The sequence below is a fragment of the Hyla sarda genome, chromosome 4, assembly GCF_029499605.1.
Source record: "Hyla sarda isolate aHylSar1 chromosome 4, aHylSar1.hap1, whole genome shotgun sequence".
In the NCBI taxonomy this organism is placed as follows: domain Eukaryota; kingdom Metazoa; phylum Chordata; class Amphibia; order Anura; family Hylidae; genus Hyla; species Hyla sarda.
Genome location: NC_079192.1, coordinates 91106786 through 91116109, shown reverse-complemented (window position 1 = coordinate 91116109; position 9324 = coordinate 91106786). Strand labels below are relative to the sequence as shown.

Here is a 9324-nt window from a genome sequence, read left to right as displayed (position 1 = left end):
TATTGTGCTGAGAATGAAAATACGGGGAACCCTATGCGTTTTTTTTTTTTATTTAAATAAGAAAATTAAAAAAAAAAACGCATAGGGTTCCCCGTATTTTCATTCTCAGCCAGATACCAACCAAACAGCAACAGCCTGACGTTACCAGGGTGGGCGAGGACCATTGTTACTGGCCCTCCCCAGCCTAAATAACGCCAGCCTGTTACCGCCTAGGCCCAGGAGCGCCATTTTGACGCTCCGGGCCTGTTGGTACCGGCTCTTCCCGGCACCCCTGTGGCGGTGGGTACCGGGGTAATAATTGGGGGTTAGCGCTAGCTGTTTTTGGGGCTAGCACTAAGCCCTGGCCTAGTAATGGATTCCGTCAATAAGACAGCGTCCACTACTAACCTTGAAAATTCAATAAAATAAAAAAAACACAACACATTGGAAAAATTATTTTATTTAAAAAAACACTCCCCCACAGCCCTCGTTAACCATTTTATTAAAGGAAAAAATAAATAATCCGCCGTAATCCATCGAATCCGCAGTAATCCTCTGCATACACGGATCTGAAACGAGAAGAAAAAAACACAAAAAATTGGTTATGACATTTTTGGCGCTGTCCGCTGGGGAGAGCACCCATGATGCAATGTGTACCCAAACAGGGAGCCACCAATTGGTGCAAAACTATAACTCCCAGCATGCCCAGACAGCCTTTGGCTGTCTGGGCATGCTGGGAGTTGTAGTTTAGCAACAGCTGGAGTCTCCCTGTCTGGGTAGACACTGCCAGAAGGGTCTGTTCACATTATACATAACCTACAATGTGAACAGAGCTTCAGATTAATTAGCCTTGTTCCCTTCTGTAGCTCCGCCCCCTAATGACGTCATTAGGGGGCGGGGCTACACGAACCCCGCCCGGGACTCGAGGGAAGTAAGCTGGACTTCGTCTTCTGTATACACTGTATACAGCTATCTATAGATAGCTGTATATAGTGTATACCGCCCAAAGGGTTAACCTACACTGTCCAGCAGTGTAAGTTAACTCTTCCCTTGCTGGGCTTGCGCATAGCGCACAGCTCAGCAAGGGGTTAAGTGAGCCAGCAATGTGTATACTGTATACACATTGCAAGCTCACTGTAAGTTCTTGCTGGGCAGTAGATATACGATGTATACCTACGGCTCAGCGTCAGCTGTTCTCCTGGCTCTGTAGCCCTGAGAACAGCTGATCCCGACATTCACATAAGGACGATCGCAGCGGGTGTCAGGAGGAGTGACATCCCTGGGATCTGTCCCTTACTGCAGGTACTAATACTCCCAACATGGAGCACACTCTGCTCCATGCTGGGAGCTGTAGTACCTGCATTAATAGACATATGGCAGCGAGTGTAACTTCTGACACCCACTGCGATCTGTCTATTAATACAGGTACTACAGCTCCCAGCATGGAGCAGAGTGTGCTCCATGTTGGGAGTATTAGTACTTGTAGTAAAGGGAAGATCACTGCGGGTATCACTCCTGACAGCCGCTGCGATCCTCCAGTATAATGTATGAATGCGGCGGCCGCTCTCCTATGGTCCCCTGCACGGCCGTATATATACACATATTCCTATTTCTCAAAGAGAGCTGTGATTGGCTGGAACCATCTGGCCAATCACAGCTCTGCGGGAAATATGAATATGTGTACATATACGTGAGTGCAGGGGACCATAGAAGAGCAGCCGGCGCATCTATACATTATACAAGAGGATCGCAAGGGACCCCTGCAATCTGTCAATTAGTACAGGTAACTACTACTCCCATCATGGAAGAGTGTGTTCCATGCTGGGAGTAGTAGTACTACCTAAAAAATGTTTAAAAAAAAAGTGAAAAATACGCACACACTACATTTTCTGTATCTACATTTTCTATATTGTCGGCTACATTTTTAGTGCTTTACCCGCTCACATAAATTGATCCCTGTTTAAAAATGAATAAACATTTCATAATAAAAATGATACATTTCATTAGATACAATTTTTTCCATCACCACTGTATCTTTTTTATTATGATTTTTTTATGATACCCTACGAAATTTTTATAAAAAAGGTATCTCCATAATTTTTTAGGATCGCTAAAGTCCAAAAAAAGAATAAAAAGATTTACCGAATGTATCCGAAAAATCAAACTATCTATATCCTTTTTATTATATTTGTTATCAGAATGAATTCTTCACGTTCGTTTACAGATAACGAATGCATTCGTTATTTACAGCAATAGGGGGGTCGGGAAATAACGAATGTATTCGTTACTTTGCTATTCGTATTATCGTGGCTATTCGGGAATGTTCAAAATATGTTTTCGTGCATTCGGATCGGTCCGAATGCACGAAAACGGTAAAATTCGTTAATTTAGACATTCGTGCCGAACCGAATTGCACATGTCTACTATGCACTGTATGTGTGTATATTACCTATGGACTGTATGTGTGTATATTACCTATGTACTGTATGTGTGTATATTACCTATGCACTGTATGTGTGTATATTACCTATGCACTGTATGTGTGTATATTACCTATGCACTGTATGTGTGTATATTACCTATGTACTGTATGTGTGTATATTACCTATGCACTGTATGTGTATATTACCTATGCACTGTATGTGTGTATATTACCTATGTACTGTATGTGTGTATATTACCTATGTACTGTATGTGTGTATATTACCTATGTACTGTATGTGTGTATATTACCTATGCACTGTATGTGTGTATATTACCTATGCACTGTATGTGTGTATATTACCTATGCACTGTATGTGTGTATATTACCTATGCACTGTATGTGTGTATATTACCTATGTACTGTATGTGTGTATATTACCTATGTACTGTATGTGTGTATATTACCTATGCACTGTATGTGTGTATATTACCTATGCACTGTATGTGTGTATATTACCTATGTACTGTATGTGTGTATATTACCTATGTACTGTATGTGTGTATATTACCTATGCACTGTATGTGTGTATATTACCTATGTACTGTATGTGTGTATATTACCTATGTACTGTATGTGTGTATATTACCTATGCACTGTATGTGTGTATATTACCTATGTACTGTATGTGTGTATATTACCTATGCACTGTATGTGTGTATATTACCTATGTACTGTATGTGTGTATATTACCTATGTACTGTATGTGTGTATATTACCTATGTACTGTATGTGCCTTTATGTTATGTGCTTGTATTTATTGTATGAAGCACATTATTAGGGAATTAATAGAGGAATGTAAGCACAGTATATAGGGAATTTATGGGAGCACAGCATATATTTCATTATATTGGAACATTATATTTTTATGTATGCTGGCACTGTGTGTAGATCCTTAGGGTGCGTTCACGTGTGCCTATTTTTGCTGCAGATTTTGCTTCTCATTGACAATGGGAAGAGAAATCTGCTAAAGCAAATCTGCAGCAGATCTGCAGCAGAAAATACGCACGTGTGAATGCACCCTTAGTGGTGGCACAGTATAGTTAAATATTAGTGGCACAGTATATAGTTCATTAATGTTGGCACAGTATATAGGGAATTAATAGATGAATGGTGGCACAGTATATAGTTCATTAATGGTGGCACAGTATATAGGGAATTAATAGATGAATGGTGGCACAGTATATAGGGAATTAATAGATGAATGGTGGCACAGTATATAGTTCATTAATAGTGGCACAGTATATAGTTCATTAATAGTGGCAAAGTATATAGGGAATTAATAGATGAATGGTGGCACAGTATATAGGGAATTAATAGATGAATGGTGGCACAGTATATAGTTCATTAATAGTGGCACAGTATATAGTTCATTAATAGTGGCACAGTATATAGGGAATTAATAGATGAATGGTGGCACAGTATATAGTTCATTAATAGTGGCACAGTATATAGGGAATTAATAGATGAATGGTGGCACAGTATATAGTTCATTAATGGTGACATAGTATATAGGGAATTAATAGATGAATGGTGGCACAGTATATAGGGAATTAATAGATGAATGGTGGCACAGTATATAGGGAATTAATAGATGAATGGTGGCACAGTATATAGTTCATTAATGGTGGCACAGTATATAGGGAATTAATAGATGAATGGTGGCACAGTATGTAGTTCATTAATAGTGGCACAGTATATAGTTCATTAATAGGGGCACAGTATATAGGGAATTTATAGATGAATGGTGGCACAGTATATAGTTCATTAATGGTGGCACAGTATATAGGGAATTAATAGATGAATGGTGGCACATTATATAGGGAATTAATAGATGAATGGTGGCACAGTATATAGTTCATTAATGGTGGCACAGTATATAGGGAATTAATAGATGAATGGTGGCACAGTATATAGGGAATTAAGGGGAGGTACGGTATATAATTAAAGGGAAACTGACAGGCTGTTTACTCGCACTAAACCCAATACACTAGGTTACAGTGCAGTATACAAAAATTGGTCTTTCCATTTTCTAGGTATTGCCCCACATTGCTAGTATGCGAAGTCAGTCTTGTGCGCAATGGAGGCGGAGCTTCCCTGCCTCCATCCTGTATGCTGTGCTATGCCTCGCCATCTTTGTATATTTATAATTATTTTTTTTGCCAACTTTAGTATATTGTAGACTGTAAGCATATATTAGTGTGGTGTCCATCTCTTCAGTGTAAGAACCAGAGCTGTGTGGAGATTCCTGCGTAAGGTGGGTGATTGGTGATGGGTGCTGGGTGATGGGTGCTGGGTGATGGGTGCTGGGTGATTGGTGCTGGGTGATTGGTGCTGGGTGATTGGTGCTGGGTGATTGGTGCTGGGTGATTGGTGATGGGTGCTGGGTGATTGGTGCTGGGTGATTGGGGATGGGTGATGAGTGCTGGGTGATTGGGGATGGGTGATGGGTGATTGGTGCTGGGTGATTGGTGCTGGGTGATTGGTGATGGGTGCTGGGTGATTGGTGCTAGGTGATTGGGGATGGGTGATGGGTGCTGGGTGATTGGTGCTGGGTGATTGGTGCTGGGTGATTGGTGATGGGTGATTGGTGCTAGGTGATTGGGGATGGGTGATGGGTGCTGGGTGATTGGTGCTGGGTGATTGGGGATGGGTAATGGGTGATTGGTGATGGGTGCTGGGTTCTGTCATATAGAGCTCAGGTGGGGGCATATAGGGGGAGATTTATTAAAACCTTTGCAGAGGAAAATCCTTCCGCAAAACGATCTGATTGGTTGCTATGGGCGACTGCACCGCTCTTTCTCTGCACAGGTTTGATAAATCTCCTCTATAATACAGTATATTATAGGGCAGCTGTCATATCTTTTCTGTAAATAAGACTGACAGCACAGCCAAAGTGTATATACACATGGCAGACCTTCATAGAAACTGTTCTTGACTCGATTTTACAAAAACACCAACTTTTATGGGGGCTAAGAATGTCGAGAAAGCCTGGCGGGAGTCCACTGTGTCCCTGGGCCGCAGCACATCTGCCCATTAAGTCTGGCAGACGTTTTTTAAATTATGAAAAGTGCCCTCTTTTTTACTTGAGCCCCTGCCCTCCAAAATGTCTGTGCATGTCCCTGGTCTGCAGGGCAAAGCACAGGGGGCATTATATGTGAAGAGCACATGACAGGGGGCCCCCTGTCCTGTGCCCTTCACATATAATGCCCCCTGTGCTGTGCCCCTCACATAATGCCCCCTGTCCTGTGCCCTTCACATATAATTTATATGTGTGGCACAGCACAGGGGGCATTATGTGAGGGGCACAACACAGGGGACATTATATGTGAGGGGCACAGCACAGGGGGCATTATATGTGAGGGGCACAGGACAGGGGGGCATTATATCATATAATGTCCCCTGTGCTGTGCCCCTCACCTAATGCCCCCTGTGCTGTGCCACACATATAAATTATATGTGTGGGGCACACAGCACAGGGTGCATTATATGTGTGGGGCACAGCACAGGGGGGCATTATATGATATAATGCCCCCCTGTGCTGTGCCCCTCACATATAATGCCCCCTGTGCTGTGCCCCTCACATATAATGCCCCCTGTGCTGTGCCCCTCACATATAATGCCCCTTGTGCTGTGCCACACATATAAATTATATGTGTGGGGCACAGCACAGGGGGCATTATATGTGTGGGGCACAGCACAGGGGGACATTATATGATATAATGCCCCCTGTTATGTACCCCACACTTATAATGCCCCCTGTGCTGTGCCCCTCACATATATTGCCCCCTGTGCTGTTCCCCTCACATATATTGCCCCCTGTGCTGTTCCCCTCACATATATTGCCCCCTGTGCTGTGCTCCTCACATATAATGCCCCCTGAGTGGACAGGACATGGGGCTTTATATGTGAAGGGCACAGCACAGGGGGCATTATATGTGAGGGGCGCATGATAAGGGCATTATATGTGCGGGACGCATGATGGGGGCTTTATATATGAGGGGCGCATGATGGATGCATTATATGTGAGAGGCAAAGAATGGGGGCATTATATGTGAAGGGCACAGCACAGGGGGCATTAAATGTGTGGGGCACATGACAGGAGCATTCTATGTGAGGGGCACAGCACAGAGGGCATTATTATGTGGGGGAACAGGACAGGTCATATTATATGTAGGGGCACAAGATGGGGCATTATTACTATATGTGAAGGCACAGAGTGTTTTGCCTTTCAGAAGTATAGTGTATATTGTGAGGAATTTCTGGGGTGGTACGTTTTTTAGGGGCCACAATACATTACGGTATTTTACTCAGAGGGTAGTTACAGCACAGCAAGTTATATTCAGAGAATGCACTGTGTGGTAGTATTAGATTTAGAGGGCACAGTGTGTGTTAGTATTATATTCAGTGGGTACAGTGTGTGATAGTATTATATTTAGAGGGTGCAGCGTGTGATAGTATTATATTCAGAGGGTGCAGTGTTTGGTAGTATTAAGTTTAGAGGGCACAGTGTGTGGTAGTATTATATTCAGAGGGTACAGTGTATGGTGGTATTATATTCAGAGGGTACAGTGTGTTGTCTATTCAGGGGGTACAGTATGTCAGAATTATATTAGGAGGGTGTGTGACAGTATTATATTCAAAGAATACAGTGTTTGGCAGTATTATAATAATTATTGTTTTCATATAGAGGATCAGAATGCATTGGCATAGTGAGGAGACGTCTGGGCATCAAGTTCTGCAGAGAGAAGATTTAGCTGGAACAAATCCTGGCGGTATGTACCATCTGAATTAGATAAGGAAAGACTATAGAGAAGACGTCACCTGTAATCACTGATATCATTGTGTATTCTCCTCACTATAGAGAAGACGTCACCTGTAATCACTGATCTCTATAGTGAGGAGAATACACAATGATATCAGTGATTACAGGTGACGTCTTCTCTATAGTGAGGAGAATACACAATGATAAGACGTCACCTGTAGTCACTGATATCACTGCGTATTCTCCTCACTATAGAGCCTTAGCACTTTCCCATTCTGTGGCAATTGGTATATATGATTATTTTTCTGACATATGAGCACGGCCTAAGAGTCTTAAACAAGGTTAGGACTGTATGATACATTTAATAATATTGTAAGTTCCGTAATCTTCTGTCCACCAACACAAAATACTCTAATAGCGCCCCTCCCGAGACTCGACTCTGGATCCGCCCCTGCTCCCAGCATGCCCTGACAGCCGAAGGCTGAGAGTTGTAGTTTTGCAACAGGTGGGCAGCCACAGGGGATCGGTGTTGCAGTATGTCAATCTAGGGCCATGGTGTCTGATCTTGAACTGGCAGCAGGAGCCATGACCACTTTAAATCAATGGCTGCTGGGACGTATGACTAGTGACATCCTTCGTTCCAGACCGCAACGTCAGGGACGTCACTCGTCAGACGTCCCGGCGGCCAGCGCTGCTCATTGAGCCTACCGGAGTAGCATTGATCTATGTAAGAAACCTATGGGCCGAGGCTGTTGGGGCCACCAAATTATATTACTTATACAGAATGTCTGGTTAGGAGAAACAAATATAACGCACCCACAGGGAGTGGCGCCATTTTAATAAAATTTGTCAAAAACCTTAAATAACAGTCATACAGAATATATTAGAAAGCTTTTTTGATTTTCAGCCAATCAGAGAGCAGCACTACTGAAATAGAACTCCCAGGAGGTAACAGTGTGTCAAACATGTGATGTCATAACCATTGTCCACCAAAGAGCAGCACTGAGCAGAAATAACACTGCTCCTGTTCATTCTCCATCAGTGAGGGGCCGGTGCTGGACACTGTGTAGGGACGCGGGAATGCAAAGTCATACACATGACTGTGACTGGTAAGTGTTACATTGTTGTGTCCAAAAGATCTTTAGTGCAGTTCCATGTGTATTTCTATGATAAACATGTAAATAATCTATCTTTTTTTTCTTATCTTAGATGCACTATCTCCAGGACATGGAGTAGCATTTCCGGACCTACAGCAAGACGTTGGATGAAGGCATAGCCCCAGAAATAACACTGGTCCTGTTCATCAGTGAGGGGCCGGTGCTGGACACTGTGTAGGGACACGGGAATGCAAAGTCATGCACATGACTGTGACTGGTAAGTGTTACATTGTTTTGTCCAAAAGGTCTTTATTGCAGTTCCATGTGTATTTTTATGATAAACATGTAAATAATCTATCTTTTTTGTCCCCTATCTTAGATGCACTATTTCCAGGACATGGAGTAGCATTTCGGGACCTACAGCAAGACGTTGGATGAAGGCACAGGCCTAGGAATCATGCACATACACAGAAACATTTGCCCAAATTATAGAGGTAACCTCCTTTAGTATGCCCAGAGGAAGGGCCATACAGTAGCCATGGATTCCCTACAGGTTTCCTCCCCTCTGGAGGTTTTTCCTGTCCTGAGTATTAGTTACTGTACGCTCTTTGTGAGTGATGGGAGGTTACAAAAAATCCCCTACACAAACATTTTAATAAATAATAAATAAAGTTCCCCTTTTTTTAAACTGTTCTTTGACTTGTTCGACTCATTTATTTATTTCTGTGTGTGAAAATAGAGTTGGCAAAACATGGATGACCAAAGCTGCTCTCCTGCACGATCTGCATAATGTGGTGCAGAGAGAGGCAACTGGTGCTGGGTGGTGCAGTTTATGAGGCAAACGTAGAACACCCAGCAAGTTCCATGCACAAGCCTTTTTCTGATGAATGGGACTCATGCAGGGAACTTGCTAGGGGTCATACGGTTGCAAAGGATCAACTTTTGGGTACATGAACTGTCCCTTAAAGGGGTACTCCGCCTCTAGATATCTTATCCCCTAT

At 42.8% G+C, this 9324-nt stretch overlaps 1 long non-coding RNA gene across 1 annotated transcript in view; it reads left to right on the top strand.

The window, feature by feature from the left end:
* LOC130368225 (uncharacterized) overlaps positions 1–8989 on the top strand; it is a 17551-nt gene extending 8562 nt beyond the window's left edge. Inside the window, exons 2-6 of the long non-coding RNA XR_008892379.1 lie at positions 7152–7236; positions 8134–8174; positions 8269–8335; positions 8436–8600; positions 8703–8989. This is a non-coding gene — a long non-coding RNA (uncharacterized LOC130368225). The remainder of the gene's footprint in view (positions 1–7151; positions 7237–8133; positions 8175–8268; positions 8336–8435; positions 8601–8702) is intronic.
* Positions 8990–9324: the final 335 nt, after the last annotated feature.